Genomic DNA, 22485 nt, shown 5'->3' on the forward strand with positions numbered 1-22485 from the left:
CCCCAAGGTACTGACACATTGACTTAGGCATGTCAGTGCAGTACCTTCCTCTGTTCAAATGGGTGATGGATAATAAAATGATGGGGACACAACCCAAGAACAGAATGGACACAACAGAAAAGGGAAATTGTATTAATTGAAAAATAAGCTAGTACATTTAGTACAGAGAAAATAAACTTCAAAACATGCCCTAAGGGCTTACAATAGCATAAATGTGGAGATAATTTCTCCTTTTAGTACCTCCTCTCAAACTCCACTTCGAACTGCCTTTTACAATGCCAGGAATCTCCTTAAATAGACCCTAGAGGGTTAAGGACTAGGAATACATTCTAGAAGGTGCTAGTAGGCATCCATCAACCAAATAGAAGGCTCCAGAAGCTATGTTAGAAGTCGGTGCAAATCTAGAAGAATCCAAGAATGGTAACCGAACTTTCGGGAGGCATAACTTTTGAACTGTAGCCCCGATTGATGAACCGTTTACATTTTTGGAAAGCTCTCGAAGCGCTCTATAGCCCTATGGACCAGCTTCACTCATCCCCCATTTTTTGGGCCCTTTTTGAGGTCATTTAATTCCCCTAACTTGACTTTGAAGCATTCTTAGGAGGTCTCCAAAACCCAAAAAACTGCAATAACTTTCAAACCATGGGGCCTTTTGACCTGATTCTTTTTCTAGAATGTTGTAAATCACAATTACATTCATCTGGCCAATTCACACCTTCTAGTTTACCAAAATGATGGCCCAATTACATGCTCCTATTTTTTTGAGATTTTCTAGCACACTGATAGTGGAACTGTGAGAGTTGGAACCTTTATTTGACCCAAATGGGTGTCCAAAAATGAAAACACATGAAACAAAAACTAAGTCTAAGTACATTTTTTTGGGTGACACAAGATTGCCCTTATACCTCTGGATGCTCCTGCATCAGACACCCAGGGTAGATTGAAAAGTGACCCTATCACTTTATGAATGGTAGAGGAAATCCCAAATGGGAAACCTCAGCTACTAAAATCCAAGTTGAGTCCTCGATCGATCATCCTTTCCATTTGACCAAATATTCTTCATACTGCCTATTTCTGGTACTCCTACCCACACGATGATCTAGAATGTCTTCTATCTCCTCCTTCTTAGAAGCAGGAATTGGACATGGCTCTACCACCAGCTCCTCATCTGCACCATCATCATGATACTCTGTTAAATCTGCAATGTTGAAAATGGGAGAAATATGAATACCATCTGGCAGCTCCACCTCATATGCATTTCCTTAGTCATGTTTCTTCAAAATTTTGCAAGGGCCAAATTTTTCATTTTCATGTTGTTGTAAGTACCAGTTGGAAATCTTTCTTTTCGTAAGTGCACCATGACTAGATCGCCTACTTGGAATTCCTTATGTCTTCTCCTTTGATCAGCCCTAGCTTTATACTCTTGATTCATCTTGGTAATGTGTGCTTGAACCTCCTCATGTAGATGCTTGATATGTTCAGCAAATTCTTTTGCTTCAACACTTGTCCTCTCCCCTTGCTCTATCTTCCTCAATTCTGGTGCAGTCCTTGGGCTATTCCCATATACAATTTGGAATGGTGATTTTCCAGTACTCCTATTTATAGAGTTATTGTAAGAAAACTCTGCTTGTGGTAGAATCAAATCCCATCCCTTGGGCTTATCCTCAACTAAACATCTCAGCAAATTGTCCAAACTTCTATTTACCACTTCTGTTTGGCCGTCAATTTGTGGGTGATGCATGGAACTAAATTTCAAGTCTGTTCTCAACTTTTTCCACAATGTCCTCTAGAAATACCCCACAAATTTAGTATCTCTATCAAAAACTATACTCCTTGGAAGTCCATGTAGTCTTACCACTTCTTTGAAAAACAAGTCTGCAATATGGACAACATCATGAGTTTTGTGGCATGGAATGAAATGTGCCATTTTGGAGAACCTATCAACCACCACGAATAATGAGTCATTACCCCTTGGTGTCCTTGGAAATCCAAGAACAAAATCCATACTTATGTCCTCCCATGGCCTTGATGGAACAACCAATGGCTGATATAGGCCAGTATTGTGACTAAACCCCTTAGCAACTTGACAAACTTGGCAACTCTATACAAACTTCTTCACATCTTGTGAAATTTGAGGCCAAAAATAATGTTCTCTAAGAATGGAAATGGTCTTATCTTGACCAAAATGTCCTGCCATCCCTCCACTGTGTTTCTCCTTAATCAGATTTTCCCTCAAGGAAACTCCTTGGAATGCACAATTGACTACCCTTGAACAACATGCCATCCTAAATCAGATAGTCTAACCACTTGGTTCTATCTACAACAATAGGCTCTTTACAAGCTTTCCATGCTTCAGCAAAATCAAGATCCTCAGGGTACAAATTCTTAAGTTCATCAAACCCAACTACTTCAACCTGCATTGCTGTAAGGAACAATTGTCTCCTACTTAGTGCATCTGCAACCTTGTTAGATTTTCCACTTCTATGCTTCAACACAAATGTATAGCTCTGCAAGAACTCTACCCTCTTCATATGCCTCTGATTAAATTTACCTTGACTATTTAGGTACTATAATGCCTAATGATCAGTATACAAAACAAATTCCTTTGGCAATAAACAATGCCTCCATTTCTTTAAGGCCTGAACTATTGCATAGAACTCTTGATCATAAACATAATACTTCTTCTTTATATTCAATTTTTTACTAAAATATGCAATAGGCTTACCTTCTTGGCTTAATACAGCCCCAATAGCACTGCCACTGGCATCACAATCCACTTGGAAAACCTTTCTAAAATTTGGAAGTGCCAACACAGGCTGTTCTGCCACCTTGTTCTTTAGCAATTCAAAACTTCTCGCAGCTGTTGCAGTCCATTTGAACTCTTTTCCATCCCCTCTTATTGTATCAGTTAAGGGTGCACATATGCCACTGAAATTCTTAATAAACTTCCTGTAAAAACTAACCAGACCATGAAATGATCTTACCTTAGTAGTAGACCTTGGAGTAGGCCATTCCAAGATGGCTTTTACCTTCTTTGGATCTATTTTGAGACCTTCGGGTGATATAAAAAACCCCAAATAGACTAACTCCATTTTTACAAAGATACACTTCTTCAGATTAATTAATAGTTTCTCTTCCCTTAGCCTTTCAAGGACACTATGAATATGCAGTAAATGTTCTTCCAAAGTCTTGCTGGAAATTAAAATATCATCCAAATAAACAATAACAAATTTTCCCAAGAACTTCTTAAGTACCTCATTCATGAGCCGCATGAAGGTGCTTGGGGTGTTCGTCAATCCAAAGGGCATGACTAACCACTCATAAAGACCCTCTTTGGTCTTCAAGGCTATTTTCCACTCATCTCCTTCTTGAATCCATATCTGGTGATAACCAATCTTCAAATCTATCTTTGTGAAGTACTGAGCTCCACTCAAGCAGTCCATAAGATCATCCATCCTTGGAAAAGGAAATTGGTACTTGATGGTTATCCTATTTATAGCTCGAGAATCTGTACACATCCTCCACTCTCCATCCTTCTTTGGTGTGAGTACTACAAGTACTGCACATGGACTCAGGCTCTCTTGAATCAAGCCCTTCCTCAATAGCTCCTGAACCTGTCTATTTAGCTCCTCTGTTTCAATAGGAGTCATCCTGTGAGTAGCCTTGTTAGGCAAACTAGCTCCTGGAATCAGATCTATCTGATGACTAATTTTCCTTACCGGTGGCAATCCATCTGAAACATTATTAGAGATAATATCTCCAAATTTCACTAGTAAATTTGAAACTTCAAGTGGTATTTCACTACTACCTTCTTTATCTTTCCTAGGAATCAAAGCATAGCACATATGCTGATGTTTCATGCCATCTAAAAATATCCTTCTATCAACAAGACAAATCCTAGCACTACTACATACCTTTTCACCTTCCTTTTTCAAGGGCTTCAATTTGTGGCGAACTCCATCCTTTGTTAGAGAGTATGTGTTTGCATGCCCATCATGTATTGCATGTCTATCAAACTACCATGGTCTACCCAACAATAGATGGCAAACATCCATCAGAATAACATCACAGAGAACTTCATCATGGTAACTCCCAATTTTGAATTCACTAAACATTGTTCACTTACCAGGACCTTATGATCATCTTTTACCCAAGCAATCCAATAGGGCTAGGGATGTTTCTCCCTCTTGAACTTTAGCTTAGAGACCATCTCTTCTGATACCAAGTTATCAGTGCTACCACCATCAATGATCATGTCACAACATTTATCCTCACACTTGCATTTGGTACAGAACAAACTTCTCCATTGTCCTGGTTCAATCTCACCACTTAGTAGGACTCTTTCATTTACCCAGGTCTCTCCTCTTTCTACATCCTCTGAATGTGATGATTATGCATCCTCATCCACATGAGCAACCCTAGCTTGACCCTCAGCTCTCCTATCTGTCCTTCCTTGTCGTTGAGGGAATTCAAAGGCATGATGACCTTCTTCATTGCAATGGAAATAGGTACCATAGAAGCCTCCTCTTCCTTTTCCACATCCTCTACCTGTTCCTCTTTGATTTCCAAAGTCTTGATCATGGGAGCGGTTGAAACCCTCATTCCTCTGGTTCCTGCTAGTACCCACATCTTCATTTTTTTTTTGAGTTTCATTGCGGCCTCCAGATGATCTATCGCTTCCCCTTCCTCCTTGACCGTGCCCTCTTTGTCTTCCTTCAAACCTTTTATTCAGCTTCTCTTCAACTCATAGGGCAAACTGGTATGCTTCTTTAACGTTGGTCATTCTTGCCAGACTTAATTCCTCCTGGATGCTAGGTCGCAACCCACTAATATAACGAGCAACCTTCTCTTTATTTGCTTTGGCATGCCCTGCTCTAATCAAGAGTCGGTAAAATTCCTCTGTATATTCTTGGACTGATCTTCCTACTTGCTTTAACCCATGCATCTTCTTAAACAAATCAAGCTCATAGTCCATAGGAATGAGCTGCTTCTTCAATTTGTCCACCATGCAATCCCATCTTGTGATATTTTCCTTTCCTCTTCTATTTCTTTCCAATTGGACCTCTTGCCACTAGATTTTGGCATGGCCTTTCAGTTTGGCCCTTGCAAACTTAACCCTATCTGAGTCCCTGATATCCTTATACTCAAAGTATTCTTCCAATTCATTGATCCAATCGATCAACTCATTTGGTTTTAGATTCCTGAAAATACACCCACATCAATTGTAGGTCTTTTCCCAAACTTAGTAATGGCCCTAAAAAGCCTTTCCTCTACATGATTCAAAACTTCTCTATCAAATTCCCCTTCTGGTCTCATTTCTTCTTCTTCATTGTCATCTGCACTTTCATCACCTACGGCCACAATTGCTCCTCTACGGAGCTCCTCCTGCAATGCTTGTACCTGCCTTTGGAGAGCTCTAACCTCCTCAAGATTAATAGCTCTGGCCCTTTTGTGATGCTCTCTTCATGGAGGCATCTTCTAACTCGAACCTACAACCACACAGTCCTGGTGCAAACTACCTCACAATCGATGTTTTGTCTACACACTCAGGAAAACTAGGCTCTAATACCACTTGATGGGGACACAACCCAAGAACAGAATGGACACAACAGAAAAGGGAAATTGTATTAACTGAAAAATAAGCTATTACATTTAGTACAGAGAAAATAAACTTCAAAACATGCCCTAAGGGCTTACAATAGCATAAATGTGGAGATAATTTCTCCTTTCAGTACCTCCTCTCAAACTCCACTCTGAACTGCCTTTTACAATGCCAGGAATCTCCTTAAATAGACCCTGGAGGGTTAAGGACTAGGAATACATTCTAGAAGGTACTAGTAGGCATCCACCAACCAAATAGAAGGCTCCAGAAGTTGCGTTAGAAGTCGGCGCAAATGTAGAAGAATCTAGGAACGGTAACCAAACTTTTGAGAGGCATAACTTTTGAACCGTAGCCCCGATTGATGAACCGTTTACATTTTCAAAAAGCTATCGAAGTTCTCTATAGCCCTATGGACCAGGTTCACTTGTCCCCCATTTTTCAGCCCTTTTCGAGGTCATTTAATGCCCCTAACTTGACTTTGAAGCATTCTTAGGAGGTCTCCAAAACCCAAAAAACTGTAATAACTTTCAAAATGTGGGGCCTTTTGACCTGATTCTTTTTTTGAAATATTCTAAATCACAATTACATTAATTTGGCCAATTCACACCTTCTAGTTTACCAAAATGATGGCCCAATTACATGCTCCTATTTTTTTGGGATTTTCTAGCACACTGATAGTGGAACTGTGAGAGTTGGAACCTTTATTTGACCCAAATGGGTGTCCAAAAATGAAAACACATGAAATAGAAACTAAGTCTAAGTACATTTTTTTGGGTGACACAGGATTGCCCTTATACCTCTGGATGCTCTTGCATCATAAAACCAGTGCATGGGAAGAGTGTGGTGTTTGGGGGAGTAAATAAGGTAAGGTTACAACATCTTTCCTTGCTCTCCCAAATCGATATGACCACTATACCTTGCTGCAGGATGATGGGAAATTGCCACACCTAGCCCATAAGGGATAGAAAGAAATAGTAAGAGGATGGAGTAAAAATTAATTTAGTGGGTAGAGTTTAGGTTTTATTTTGATTTAAAAATTAAAATGGACATAAAGTCCTAGGCTAGTGCCTTGCCTCCTAGCCCCTAGGGATTTAATGCAAAAGTTTAATGGTTGAGGAATGTCAACAAGACATGTATTTAATTATTTTAATTTCAAATGAAAATGATTTATATTCTTTTTACAAGATTTAATATTGATTTTTAGTTGCAATTCAAGGAATAATTTAGAGAATATTCTCTATGACTTAGGGGGGAATTAAAATTTTCCCCATACATTTTCCAGAGAGGTTTTTCACTCCTAGAGATGCACATTTTTATTTTGAAGCCAATTTTGACCAAGTGTTGGCATGTATTTCTTTGCTATATACATATTTATACAAGGGGTAATTTTTAACCTAATGAAACATTGATTCTCCCTTTTAAGCATGCTAATACATGGATGTGAGAAAGGTTATAATTTCTTTTCTCTCCTATAATTTATGTTTTATAAATCATCACATAGCAAGGTATATGTTCCTTTATATTCAGAATTCAAGGTGGAACCAAAATTCTTAATCAAATTTGATTTTGTCAACTATGAAAGTTAACAAGGACAGAGATAGCTTTGTGATCACAATATAGGATTTTTATTTCCTCTTAATAATTAAACATCAAAATTGGAACTTCAACATATCAATTTGCTTTTTTATTAACATAACTAAAAACTTGAAAATTCATAACTCAAGACATTATCCAATGAGCTATTTTCTCACATACATATGCAAAATCTGAAATCACATAAGAGCAATACAAGGAGATTTTCATAATCTTTTTCTTTCTCTATTATTCATCCTAGTTCAAGGCTCCATCGAGAAAGAACCAGTAAGAAAATTTGATGTCTTTGCCAATACCTCAAAATTAAAATACATTTTACATAAGTTTACAATTCAAATGAAATCTCTTCTAAGTCCTTCACAAGGGGTCTTTTCCAATACCTTCAATGCACCAAGGGAAACCATGGAGAGACAAGAACTAACATGGAGGTAAAACAACATAAAATGATGAACAATTCAAACATGCATTCCCAATCCAATTTTACACAATAGATACAAATATAGGACTTGACTACGAGGGAGGTGGATTTTCACAATGGAAGACATCAATCACCATACCATAACATAGCCCTTTCGGGACTTAAACTTCAAGAACTTTTGTTCTTCTACAAGGCCCTTTCAAGGCTATTTCCACAAGGATTTTCATTCCTTTCCATATTCAAGTATTCACAATATCAACAAGGTATGTGATGACAAGTAGGGGCCCATATACCCTACCCTCTTTCCCTCCTCTTACCATGAGAGGAGACTCTACACCATTGAGGTCCAACTAAGGCCCTTCCCCCATACATGGCCACTTCTTCCCTATCCAAGGGTGAGTAATGCCAAAAAAATCTCCATGAAATCCCCTAAAAAATATATATATAGACAAGCATAAGAACAACACCAAACAAGTTAAAATCCCTCGAAATCAATCCCAACATTCAAGCAAACAAAAAAAAGAATAACACAATGTCTTATGCATGATTCAGGCAAGATTCAAGCATGAACAAATGAAGAAAAAAATTCAAAGAAGTGAAAAAATCCTACCTTCACCAAAAGAGTTATGGAAAAATGGTGGGTTGAGAAGAGCTTTTCCTTTTCTTCCTTCAATCTTCCAAACTTTGTCCAAAACTAGAGATTGGGTAACAACCCCAAAACTACTCCCAAAATCCTCTAAGTAAGATCCTTAACTCAACTAGACTTCAAGCAACTCAAGATGGAGTTTGAGTCACCAACACATGGAGGAGACAATCCATTTTTGCAATCAACCAAAAATGGGGTTTTCGAGTGACCCTAAAAGTCAAACAAAGAGGCTAAGTGTGAGGCCTCACCTCAACCCATCGTAGCAGAGTGATGCATTACTATTATTTTTTATATTAACGACTCGAGATGTCGAGACATTATCTGATGCTTAGAACATATTTTATTATTTCATGTTGTGTGATGTTGTTTTCAGATATATTTGATGATTGTCATTTAATGTTTCATGTATATGTATGTTGATGAAATCAGTAAATGTAGGATTGAGACTTTGATTTAAGAGATTTTAAATGATTAAGAATTAAGTAGGATAAAGAAACCCTTATTGATGTATGTTTTAATTTATGTGAATTTTTGAATACGTATACATTTATGTACATGTGATTTTATGGGACTACTGATGTGTGCAATGAGTGTGCAGATATTTAGCCAAGAAACCCTACGGAAGAACAAAACTGATCTCTATGTGTTAATTTTGGAAACCTTGTTGTTCGTAATTCACATATTGTATTTTGAGATGTATGTATGCATCTTCTTTGTTCAGTGAATATTAATGTTCGTAATTATGTTCTTTCAGTGTCGCTTGAAACTCGTAAAATGTTTGTGTGCTTCGGTGGGCTGTTTAGGGTTAAGTGTTTAACCTTTGGACCAAGTTAGTTTAAGTTATTCTCATTTTTCCTATTAGGTTCTTAATCTAGGTTAGTCATCCCGTAATCCAGATTAGTGCTTATTTGCAAGTTAGAGTAGTGAGTTGGACCTATTTTATTCCTAGATTTTATTTGACTCTAAACCTCTTTCCTAGGGCTTGTAAACATGTTTTTTTTCTAACTAAAGGGTATGGGTATGGGTTAGGGGTCTTTTGCAACCCCCAAGCCCCTTTTATTGACTTTTGAGGTCACTCAAAAAGTCCTTTTTTTGCCTTTGTGCGAAAATTGACCATGGTCATCTTGAGTTACCTCACCTCATCTCCACTCAGGGTTTAACCATAGTGTAGGTTGAGTTAGGAGTTTCTAGAGTTGGTAGTGGGTGGAAATAGTTATTGCTCCTTTTGGGTGGTTGAGTTGGAGGCTTATTTAGAGGCCTTCCTTGGACTAGTTGGTTGTTACCCAATCTCTACATTTAGAGAAGATTTCTTGAAGCTTGAAGGAAGGAAAGGGATACTCTACTCAAACTTATTCAGTTTTATGTTTGGTTTCATGTTCATATTACCTTGTTGTTGTTTCACTGTTGTATGGTTGTGGGTATGTGGGAAGATTTGAAAACCATGTCATTTTGGTTGTTTTCCTTTCTTGTTTATGTTTGCAATTTTGAGTTTTCCTTCCATGGGTGTTTTGGTATTACTCACCCTTGGAGAGGGCATAAGTGATCAATTTTGGGAGAGGTCTGTTTAGTTGGACTCCAACCAGTGTAGAGTCTCTTCTTAGGATGAGAAGAGGGATAAAGGGTAGGGTGTTATGGGCCCCTACCCATCAGCACAAACCTGGTATGAGTATGGCAAGTTTTAATGGAAGAACAAAAGTTCTTGGTTATTAGCCTCGATTGGGCATTTGAATTGGTGTTGTGCTTGACTTCTCCTAGTTGGAAGAACCCACCTTTCCCTAGTCTTGATTCATTGTGAATCCTATTGTGTAAACCATGTATGATTATACATGCTTGATGTTCTTTTGGTTCTGCTTGGTCATCACCCGATCAGATATTGGTTTCCTCCATGGTTCTTGAAATGAGATTCAGAAAAAATTACAAACTCCTTGATTATGATCATGAAGAAAATTTGATAAAATTGTTGAATTTGGGATTAATATCCTATTGTAAATTTGTATTTTAAAACCTTATTGTTAATGGAAACGAAGCTGGGTTTTCTTCCTAATTTTTTCCCGGCTGAGCCTTGAATCAGGTTTGCCAATAAAATTTTGTTAAGTATAATTGCTTGTCCTGTGGTTTAATCATAAATTCTAATTTTGGATGGATGCATATCTAAATAGGATGGAGTTATGATGATGGGTTAATCAAGCAAAATTTTCTAGTTCCTTTTATGTTCAAAATGAAAATTATGATTAAGGAAAGAATACAATGGCTATGGTTGATTTATTGCAATTCAAGTTATTTAGGAGATCAAATTTACCATGCGTTATTGTGACCACCACCTTTGTGTAGAATAAGAACATCAAGGAAGAAAAGTCCATTGCTATAATTTGGTTGTCTCATTGTCCTGGATAGAAATATCTCTCAAGAATTTAGAATACTTGATGTTTGAGTGATAAACAAAAGTATTTTCCAAACTAAATTTGATATCATAGCAGAGATAGTATTCATAGAAATGATTATCCTTGTTGATTATTATTATCATTTTGGTTCTAGTGTATAGTAGCTGTGAATGTACATTCAAATTTAAATCTGCATGAGATTATAATGTCAATCTTTGAGAAAGTGGTTTTTAAACTTCTTAATGCATAGATAGGAACAATTCAGATAGTTTCATATCAAGCCTTGTCATGGAATGTATATCCATTGTATTAAGTTTAATGTTTGAATGTTAAGTGAATCACCATTTTAAAGACTATACTTAATTTATAAATATCTCCAAATTATCCTTGCACTAACTTATCTTGAGTATCCTAGATTACAAAAGAAGAAAATCTAGGGTATAGCATAAAATGAATAAGGGCAAAGAATAACTTGTTGTAGGTGTTCATTTAACTCTCTGGAAAATACATGAGGAGAAAATTACATTCCTTCCCAAACCACAGAGCATATTCTTGAATAGATTCCTTCCTAAGGGAATAAAGAAATAAAATAAATTAATATCTATATTATCACCTACAAAACTTTATTGTCTTTAATGCTTGACCACCTTCCTTGGGTGTTAGTTTGGGTTGTTGTATAAAAGATTTTCTTTGTTTAAAAAAAATTAAAAATGCCAACTGCCATCATAGTGATGACATCACCCTATCATGTCTCAAAAATCACAGGGCATGGTAAAATTTAAAAGTGATTGGAGCTTTGTTAAATGCTTTTGTACCCACTTGTTTGGGCGCCCTTCTTAAAGAGGGTTGCGCTTGCCTATTTTGGGGTAGAGCGCTACCCTTTGGTCAGCGCTTGGGTGGCGCTTGACCTTGGGAAGCGCTCACCCAAGGGTGGGGTTGACGTGACCCAAGGGAGGGGTGGCAAAGTAGCATAGGGTAGGGTTAGTAGGTTAGAGTTAGATGTGTTAGGTGTAGGTTAGTTTGTTTTATTAGTTTAGTTAAGTTTTGTTAATTGTTTTAAATTATGTTAGTTAGTAATTTAAAAGATGGTTTAGTTTAGGTTAGAGTTAATTTTAATTAGTATAGTTTATCTTTGTTTTTAAGTTATTTAAATTTTTTTTTTTTAACTTATTAGTTTAGTCTAGTTTCTTTTCTATATATTGTTATTTTAATAGTTAGTTTCAAATGAAACTTTAAATTGTTAAAGTATAATTAGTTAATTTAATAAAGTTTTAAGGTTATTCTATGTTTTGATTAAGGACTCCTTGTGTCGATTGTTAATAATTTTTTTTAGTTTCATAGTTATGTTTAAATTTGTAAATACTAATTTAGTTGGTTTTAATTTATATGTAATCTAATTGTTTTAACCATTAAGTAGATTAAATTTATCGATTAATTGGCTATTTAAATAAGTTTTAATGTAGGTTTGATTGATTTGATATTGCCAGTAATTTTAAAATCCGAATTCATATACATTGTTATTTAAATAAGTTTTATTGCATATCATTATAAGTTAATGTAATATCATAATTTTATCGATATTAATCTAATAACAAAAGCTTCAAAAATTTAACGATGTTATCGTCCTCATGGTTAACATCTTAGGATGTAATGTAAAGAACCTGTACTAAAACTTCTATCTCAATCATATCAAACTTAGAGCATGTTTAATTATTAAAAAAAGAAAAAAAAAAAAAGTTGTGTGTGTTTTTGCCCTTGTAGTCTGGGCATGACACTAAGGGGGTGGAAAGTACTCCCCACCCATACCCTTACCCCTAGGGCACTTAAATTTAATTTTTTTAAGCCTTAAAGACTTAATATAAAAAAAAAAGAAGCTAAAATTTTTTTTAAGACCAATTAACAACCTTCAAAGAAGACAATGCAAAGATAGCACAAATTAACAAGGGGTTTTAGTTCCATCTTTCCATTAAGTTTCCCGACTACATATCCTGGACACTCATTGCACACATCAGTAGGTTAAAAAAATCACATGCATTATGTAATTTACGTATCAGAAAAATCATATAAATTAAAAACATTCATTTTTCTAATAATCAATTGTTTATCTAATTCTACTCATATTTTTGACTGTTAAAATTGCATAATCAAAGTGTTAGTTTTGCATTCATTTACTTCATCATCATACATGTTCATAAAACATTAAATGATGAAAACAAATATCTAAAAGTAAAGCATCACACATCATGAATAGCATAATAATGTTCAGTGCATCAAATAATGTTCTGACATATCAAGTCATGAGTATCAAAATAATAATGTATCATCGATGCTAGGATGGGTCGGGGCAAGGCCTCACAATGAGGAAATTTAAATCTAGTTTGAATAATCTTTCCTATAAGTTATTGTTAGAAGATTTAATATTCAAATTGTACTTAAATATTATCTATAAAATTTAATGGTTAAATAATAGACTATAGTCCTAATGGAAAAATAGGTAAAACTACATTAAGTCACCCCCTCAATCTATAAGAAATTGTAAAATACCCATATGATTAAACCCCTTAAGAAAACAAAAAAGAGAGAAAAAAATATGCTGACAAAAACAAAAAATTATGCATCTAAAGGTGCTAGAAAATGTATGGGCAAAAGGAAAATTCTCCTCACAGAATATGCTCATTTATGCCCATTAATATTTGCATATAAAGCAAAGGAAAAAAACTTTGGGCTTGAAATATTTTTAAATGGCTTTAAAAAAAATCTCCCTCAACACTTTTACTAACTCCCTTATTCTCTTGCTAGTGGGAGACTCAACATTTCAAAATAAATAAACAAATAAAAGCATGTTGGAGGGATATGGGAGACCTCGTGGGTCCCCATGGATCCCTAAGAAACTCGTCAGTGGATATGGGGCAACATATATGCACCCCTCCCAAGTGTTAAATAATGGAATTCTTTTATACTTTCATTGAATAATGGTGCATATTGTGAGGCCTTGCCCCGACCCTTCGTAGCCTTAGTTGTTACTTTATCATTTTGATACTCACTACTCGAGCTGTCAAGACATTATCTGATGCTTATAACATATTATATTATTTCATGTTGTGTGATGTTACTTTCAGATATTTGATGTTTGTCATTTAATGTTTTATGTATATGTATGTTGATGAAATCAGTAAATGTAGGATTGATACTTTGATTTATGAGATTTTTATGGTTAAGAAATGAGAGAAACCCTGATTGATGTATGTTTCAATTTATGTGAATTTTTGATACGTATATACATATGTGCATGTGATTCTATGGGACTACTGATGTGTGCAATGAGTATGCAGATATTTTAGCTGAGACAATCGACGGAGGAACAAAACTGATCCCTATGTGCTAATTGTGGAAACCTTGTTGTTCATAATCAAATTTATTGTGAGATGTATGTATATATCTTTCTATGTTTAGTAAATGTTGATGTTCATAACTATGTTCTTTTAGTGATGCTTGACACTCGTGAATTATTTGTGCTCTTCAGCATGCTAGTTAGGGTTAGCTATGTAACCTTTGGGCCTAAGTCAGATTAAGTTAGTATCCTTTGCTAATTTGGTTCTTAATCGAGTTTAGTCACCCTTAATCCAGATAAGTGCCTAATCTGCAGTTTAGAGTTCTTAGTTGGTCCTAATTATTTCCTAGTTTTTTTTGGTTTCAAACCTATACCTAAGGCTTTAAAACATGAAATAATTATACCCAAAGGGTATGGGTATGGGTTAGGGGTCTTTTCCAACCCCTAAGCCCCTTTTATTGACTTTTGAGGCCACTAAAAAAGTCTCATTTTTCCTTTGTGTGAAAATTGAATATGACCATCATGAGTTACCTCGCCTCCATTTAGTGTTTAACCATAGTGTGGGTTGAGTTAGGAGTTTCTAGATTTGTAGGTGGTGGGTGAAGTTATTGATCCCTTTGGTGGTTGAGTTTGAGGCTTATTTAGGGGCCCTTCTTGGACTAGTGGAGGTTATTACCCAATCTCTACATTTAGAGAGGAGTCTTGGAAGATTGAAGCAAGGAAGGGAAAAGCTCTACTCAAACTTGTTCATTTTCCATTACCTTTTTGTGAAGGTTGGAATTCTCATCTCCCTTGTTCAGTTTTCATGTTTGTTTCATGCTTATGCTACCTTGTTGTTGTTTGAATGTTTGTATATTTGTGGGTATGTTGGGAAGCTTTGAAAACCATGTTATTTTGAATGATTTCCTTTCATGTTTATGTTTGAATTTTTGAGATGTTCTTGCATGGGTGTTTTGGTATTACTCACCCTTGGAGAGGGTAGAAGTGGCCAATTTTGGGAAAGGGCATTTTAGTTGGACTCCAATAGTGTAGAGTCTCTTGTTAGGACAAGAAGAGGGAGAGAGGGTAGGGTGTTATGGGCCCCTACCTATCAGCACAAACCATGTATGAGTTTTGGCATGTAAGAATGGAAGAACAGAAGTTCTTGTTTTATAGCCTCAATTGGGCACTTGGTTTGGTGTTGTGTCTGACATCTCCTATTGGAAAAATCCACCTTTCCCTAGTTTTGATTCATTGTGAATCCTATTGTGTAAACCTTGTATGAATATGCATGTGTGATTGTCTCTTGGTTATGCTTGGTTGTCACTCGATCAAATTATGTTCCCTCCACAGTTCTTGAAATGTGTTGCAGAAATTGTTATGAATCCCTTGATGAGGGTCATGAAGAAAATCCATTGAAATTGGTGTAATTTGAGATTGAACTTCTATGTAATTTGTATCTCAAAAAAATTTTGTAATGGCAACGACGTCGGATTTTCTTCTTAGTTCTTTCCCGACTGAGCCTTTGAATTAGGTTTGCCAATAAAATTGGTGTTTGAGCATAATTGTTTATAATGTGATTCAATCATAATTTTAAATTAGATGGATGCATATCAGAAATAAGATGTTAAGATGATGGTTTAATTAAGCAAATTTTTTAAGTTTCCTTATATGTTAAATATGAAAATTATGTTGAGAAAAGAAAATGATTAGGGTTGATGATTCAATTTAAGTTGTTTAAGATATCAATGAATCTTGTATGAATGTGTCACAAGGATTAAATCTATGTTTTAAATCCATCAAAAAATAATAATAATAAGGAAATCATACTATGGATGTAGATTCAGCTTTCATGATTATCAAAATCAAACAATTCTTACATTATTGAATAAAATAGATGATTCATATCCTTGGTATATTTAGTTGCATCAATCCTTTTGACTTGCTTTTTAAAAAAAAATTCCCCCCACTTGGTTATTAAATCAACTTAAAATTCTATACTTAGAAAAATGTAAAAAAAAAAAAAGTGTGGCAAGAGAGAAAAAACTCTCTGGATTTTGTATGGGGAGCAATTTAAATGCTCCCCCTTGAGACAAAGAATCTAATAGATTCTCTTATTATCGTTTTGTTTTTTTTTTAATATTCTTTTTTTTTTAGATTAAAAATAGTAATGAAATAAATAAAGAAACTTCAATATAAGCTAAATATCCTAACTTACCTAGAAAACTTTATAACATCAATGCTTTACCTCCTTCCTTGGATGTCAGTGTGGAGGAAAGAATTTAAAATGTTTTAATTTTTTTGCAAGTCCTTGGTCATCACAGGGGATGACATCACCCTCTGTCCCCTCCATCAATGTTGTTGATCATGAATAGGATTAAAGTTTGTTTTGTTAAACATGATAGCAAGCAGTTTACTTGCTTTTGTTTCCACCTTGTATCTTCTTGAATGCATGCTTTGGGAGGGGGGGTTGCTGTTAGTCTATACCCCCTTGGCAGCACGTTGTCCCAAGCGCAGCGCTTGGGAAGCACGTAGGTTAGTGGGGGTTGGAGGTAGGGTGTAGAGGGGGGGGGGGTAGTATAGGTGTTAGTAGGGGTTAGGTTAGTATGATGTTAGGCTAGTCTATTCTAGTTTAGTTAGTTGTTTTTAATTATTTATTTTTTTATTTGTAATTTATAAAATGATTAAAATTAAGTTATAGTGTTAAGGTAGTTAGTTTAGATTAAATTAATTTTAGTTAGTGTTTATATTTATGTTAAATTTTTGTAATGTTAGTTTTAATTTTAGATTAGCTAGTTTAGTTTTAAATTAATTTAGTTATTTAATAAATTTTAGAAAATTTTCTTTATTATTTAGTTGAAAGTAGTGTTTAGTAATTAGATGGTTACATAGTTAAATGTTAATTTGTTAAGTTTTAATTTGATTAGTGATTTAATAAAATTTCTTTTAAGAATTAGTATGTAGTTAGTTTAGCTTTAAATTAATCTAGTTGTTTTAATACCTTAGAAAGTTATAACTTAATGATTAGTTATTTCTAGTATTAATGTTAAAATTTGTCTTTGAATATTATTTTGTTTTACTTAAATAGGTTAATAATTGATCATAACTTAATAGTTTATTTAGGTGTATGGGTAGATGTAATATTTCCTTTAATGAGTTCTTGATCTTATATTTTCCTAATAATTTGGAACGAACTCATTTAATTTTTTATTTATATAATTTGCACATTGTGTGGAAAGATAATGTAAAAACATAACTTTTTTCGATATCATCTTAATAACGAAAGTAATAATTTATTAGTATAGAGAACCTTTACTTGAACTGTGATCGCAAACTTATCTAACTTGAGCATTTAATTCTTTTAAAAAAAAAAATTGTGTGTTTTTTCCCTTGTAGTTTGGGCATGACACATATATGTTTTTGATAAGATAAATAGGTTTTAAGGGATCCTAAAACCCATAAGTTTTACAAACAACAAGGCTGATAATAAGCAAAAGAAGCCTAGCCAAAATAGAGGTCCAACAAATAAAAAAAGCTTGAAGGTCCAGCCCAAAACAAAGGCCCACAGAAAGGCCAGAAAACAAACAAACTAAAATAGACTACATAAAGCCTGACCAAAAGCCAAAAGCCAGAAAGACTAAAATACAAAAGACAAGAAAACTAGTCTCAGTTATCTTCTCCATTTCTTGCATAGTCTGAGCTGCCTCGACTATCTTTTGTTGTTCCTTTGCCATTTGATCTTGGACCTTCTCCATGCCCGGATCCATACTAGTGAACGTACTGATTGTGACCTTGTCATCATCTGGCCTAGCCTTATCCCTGTTCTATCCTCCCTCCTCCTCCAGCAAGCCCCTATCCTTAAGTTTACCAGCAAGGGATTGGATGTTATCATTCACTAAACTCAGGAGAGAAATCATCTGACTTGCCAGGTTGTGGTAGTTTTCAAGATTTCTAAATCTCCTTTCATTCAAGCTTTCTCTGTTATCCTGGTCCTCCTAGCTGTCAATACCTATCTTATTCTTAGTACTTTCCATCTGGGATACCCTTTCTCTAACTTCCTCCAGCTCATGGAAGAGCCATTTGATTGATCTGAAGTTGTCAATCATACTACCGCGAGCATTATTTAGAAGGTTCATTCCAGTCTCCCTTGTGTTGTCTAAAATGGCCAGGATAGCTGGGTCTATGAGCTCATTGAGCCTAGGCTACTCTAGGTTGTCCACTAGGATATGAGGGTTCATAATTTCCCTAAAAATCCCCATAGTAGCAGTCCTCACATAGAAATTTTTCCAGGCCTTTCTTCTATTATTGACCTGCACTTCCCCCTCATTCTCACCAGTGATGACATTCACTTTTTCCTCCAAAGGAGGCTAATATTGGACAGGGGAGAGGGGAAGAGGAATAGCATCCATCCTCTGATTTCTAGTCTCCTCAACTCTCACTACCTCCCTCTTTCATTTTTTCCCAAGTTTCTCCTCTTCCAACTCCTCCTCTGACTCTTTGTTAGAATCTTCTGTATCCATTTCCTCCTCCTCCTCAGCATAACTCTCTTTTGCTTGAGCTTGGTCATGATCCCTAGGGCTTTTCTTGCTAGGAGTTGTAGCTGTGGACTATTTCCTGTCTTAACCTTTTTTCTTCTTACCTGAGGTAACATTCTGCTCCTCCAAGCTAATGCTCTCAATGTCATCAGAGTCTGAAGAAAAGTTGGAGCTACCTCTGTCCACATCCTCAACTTGAGGAGGGTTATTGCATATAGACTGAGCTTTGAAATGCTCATGGATGAGGAGCAATAATCCCTCATGCAAAGTATGGTTAACAATGGCTTTCTTCTTGAAACTAGAGATTGCCTTGTTCATAGAAGTGAGAAGGTAAAAGGGACTGGAAATTCTACTCTTATGGCAAAAATGATTTAAAATCACAAAATGGTGAGTTCTAACCCGATCAAACCTAGGGTCTAGGGTAACATAATCAATGAGGGCATATAAAACATACCTCCAGAACTTCTTTATAGTCTCTGTCACATAGAAAGACTCTTTCTTTACTAGCTTGTTCATCTCTGGAGAATTTTTCACGAACTCCTTGACTGCATTAGACAAAATTTTTTTGTCCCTGTAGAATTTGAAACCCTCCATAGGGATACCAGTGACCTCTGCAACCACCTCCTCTGTGATTTGGAAAGAAACCTTGTTCACCTTGACCTTGCCATTGTTCCACGAGTTCATGATGTTGTTGGTGACCTTAGGGTCAAAACCATGGAGTTTCTTGAAAAAATTTGCAACCTCGCCCTTTTCTAGTTTTTTCCAAACTTTGCTGATATTCTTCCACTTCTCCACTTCACCCACCGGCTCCTTTCTGCTCCATTCTCTAGACATGACATCCATTTTTTCTTCAACTATTCTCATGAGCCCCAATCTCTACAAATTTTTTCTAGCCAAGATTTTGGCTATGTTTCTATTATTGGGTTCGTGATCATTCGCCTCTTTGATACAATAGCAAGTGAAAATGATAACGATCCTCCAAACATGTTGAAATGATGGAAAAAATCCCTTGAGATTATGAAAACCAAGAAACTTATTATGGCTCATGCCAACATCCAATCTTTCTTTATTAAACATGATAACAGTTAGATTGACCCATACTTCCATGGATTTTCTCCAGCTCAATTAGTGACTTAGCCTCCATCGGAAAATCTTTTTCGAAATGCCAAGTCATCTCGTTGTCTGCTCCCAACCCTTTGTTGGCGAACTAGTCAGCAACTGGGTTTGCCTCTCTAAACGCATGAGTGATGTGGACCTTCTCAAATTTTGTGAGGGTGGCACGTGTCTCATCAATTATATTTTCAATCAACCATGAGGGGGGGAGATTCCATTAATATTGTTACTTATGTTTTTGGAGTCCCCTTCAAGCCAAAGTTTGGAAACGCCAACTTCAAAAGCCAGCTTTACCACACTGCACGCGACTCTGGCTTCAGCCAAATGGTTGGTCTAGGTTCTAAGTAGGAGAGAAAAGGCCGTAATCCCCTCTCGAAAACTGTTTCTTATAATTCCATCGCTTCCAGAGGGGTCAGGGTTGCCCTTAGAAGTGCCATCAAAGTTGGGTTTTGACCATCCTTCCATGGGTAGAATCCATCTGGCATCCTGTCTTTTTCTTTAACCTTCTTCCTGTCCCCTATATCAACTTCCCCCTCCTTCATCACTTGAAGGTTTTCTTTTATGTTTTTCAAAATCTTCCTTCCCAAAATTATTGTCGGCTCCTCTCTATCCCTGAAAATTCTATTGTTCCTTTCCTTCTAGATGCTCCAGTAGAAGTGAGGCAAAAACCAGGCATAACTATCCTGTCAGCTTGCAATTTTACAAAGGCTTTTCCAATGACTGAAAAAGTCGATAAGGTTATTCGGCCAGCACCAGAGAATCTCCATTTCCTGATTAAGAGAACTCCACACCTCCATAGCAAAGTCACATTGAATGAAGATATGATTTCTCGACTCAGACTGGTTTTTACAGAGAAGGCATCTACTGGGCATAACATGGCCTCTCTTCATGAGATTATCTTGTGGTAGGATTTTTTTTTGAAGGGCCAGCCAATAAAATATGTTGATCTTTGGAGTGAGGCCTATGAGCCAAGCATCCACCCAAGGGGGTTTCTCCTTTAAACCCCAGAGAGAGTTGTAGCCAGAAGCAATAGAATAACTTCCATTGGGATTATCCCTCCAAACCAGCTCATCCTTATTATTACTAGGCATGACTCATATATGTTGCCTTGTAGATAGTGCCTAGAAACTCATGCACAAAGAAGAACAAAGTCAAAATATAAATGCAAACATTAACTACCTATTCAACTCCACCCACTCCCTTGTCACATCACACTTTATTCCTCATACCATCTTGGGAAGTTCATGTTGACTCTTGTTTTATTTGATATTATATTTGATGTATTTTTTATGGTTCTATGCTTTAAGCCAAACCCCTTTTGCCTTGCTATGTTTGGTGATTGGGTGAGCTATCAACATCACCCATCACCATCCCCATCCCCCACACACCCAATGTATACCAACGATGAGATTGCAACTTGGGGTGATGTGCAATAGTATCGAGAAGTTCTTTTAGGGGTTAGGGACCACTTGCCAAGTGGTGGGAGTTTGGGTAGTTAGAGATAAAGAAGTAGTGTTTAGTGTTTAGATTAAGGTTTGGGGTAGGAGTTAAAAATGAAAATTGTATTTAGATATTTTTTTATAAGTATTAAATTTGTATTGGGCATGTCATAGGTTTTTTAGGAGTTGGTTATTAGTTATAATTAATATTAGTAGGTAGCCTTAATTTAGGAAATCATGAATAGTAAGTTTATTTGAAATAGTGATTGTTTAGTATTTAGTAAGTGAAAGGCATATGTTTGGGAGATAATGTAAGAGGTTTAGGGTCAAGTGTTATTTATAATTGTATTTAGGGATTTAAAATTTGATGTCAGGGATAATAATAATGTTATTAGATAACATTATCTTAGTAGATAAGAGTGGGTAGGAAAGAAAATGGTTTAGTTAGGAATTTAATGGTTAGTAGTTGTTTTTTATTTTAAATACTAATGTAAGGGTCCATTTGGTTTGTGGAATTTAAAAAACCAAGATTTCTACAAATCTTGGTTTAGCCAAATCAAGGTTTTGCAAATTTTCATTCTGATTTTTGGGATTTTACTTGAACCATTTGTTTCACTAAGAAGATGCTTGTGAAGACACATTTTTATGCGTAAGCTTGGAGTTGAAGGCAAATTTCAAAAAGTAGTCCAATCTATTGTTTTACACTCCTTAAAAAATATAACTAGGTTTTGATTTTCAATTCATACATGCTAGTAGGAAGTTGGAAAACCTAGTTTTGAGGCAAAATTGGAAGTCCGGTATGCTAATTCCATTTTGCTAATTTTGAAACAAATGCAAAAATTTTCAAATCCGGATTTGGAAAAAGCCAATTCCTATCATCTTCTAGGAACCAAATAGACCCTAATGAGTTTGTGGTTTCAAGTTTGCATAATGTTAAATTATTAAATGATGACTTGATATTTTAATAATTTTAGAACAAAATTTATAAAAAATAATAATAATAAATTATATAAGGCTTAAGTTAGTAACTTGATTATCAGAGGTTATTAATATTAGAAAGTGATATAGATAAAACTTGACTAAATAACTTGCTAAGATATGTTAGATTAAGTTAGATGATCATTTGTATGTTGTATTTGGATTATGAAAAAATCTAATGTTTTAATTAGTTCTAATGGGTTATGTTGATAATTAGGATGAAGTATTACTTTAAGGTATTGATAGGATAACCTACAATTGTAAATTTGTATACCTAGGGGATCGAACTAGTCTAATGAACTAAGGATATGGTATCTTATAAAATCTAATGTAACTTATGTAATTGATATAGTATAATGATGTGAAATACAATATAGCTAAGTAAGGTTGACTCAATGATTAATTAGGATTTAAACCCGAATGTGTCAATGTTAAGGTGTCTTTTTGCCCTCATGTCAGAAAGTGAAACA

Source organism: Cupressus sempervirens, chromosome 1 (assembly GCF_028749045.1).
Source record: "Cupressus sempervirens isolate cs-2001-9-10 chromosome 1, ASM2874904v1, whole genome shotgun sequence".
In the NCBI taxonomy this organism is placed as follows: domain Eukaryota; kingdom Viridiplantae; phylum Streptophyta; class Pinopsida; order Cupressales; family Cupressaceae; genus Cupressus; species Cupressus sempervirens.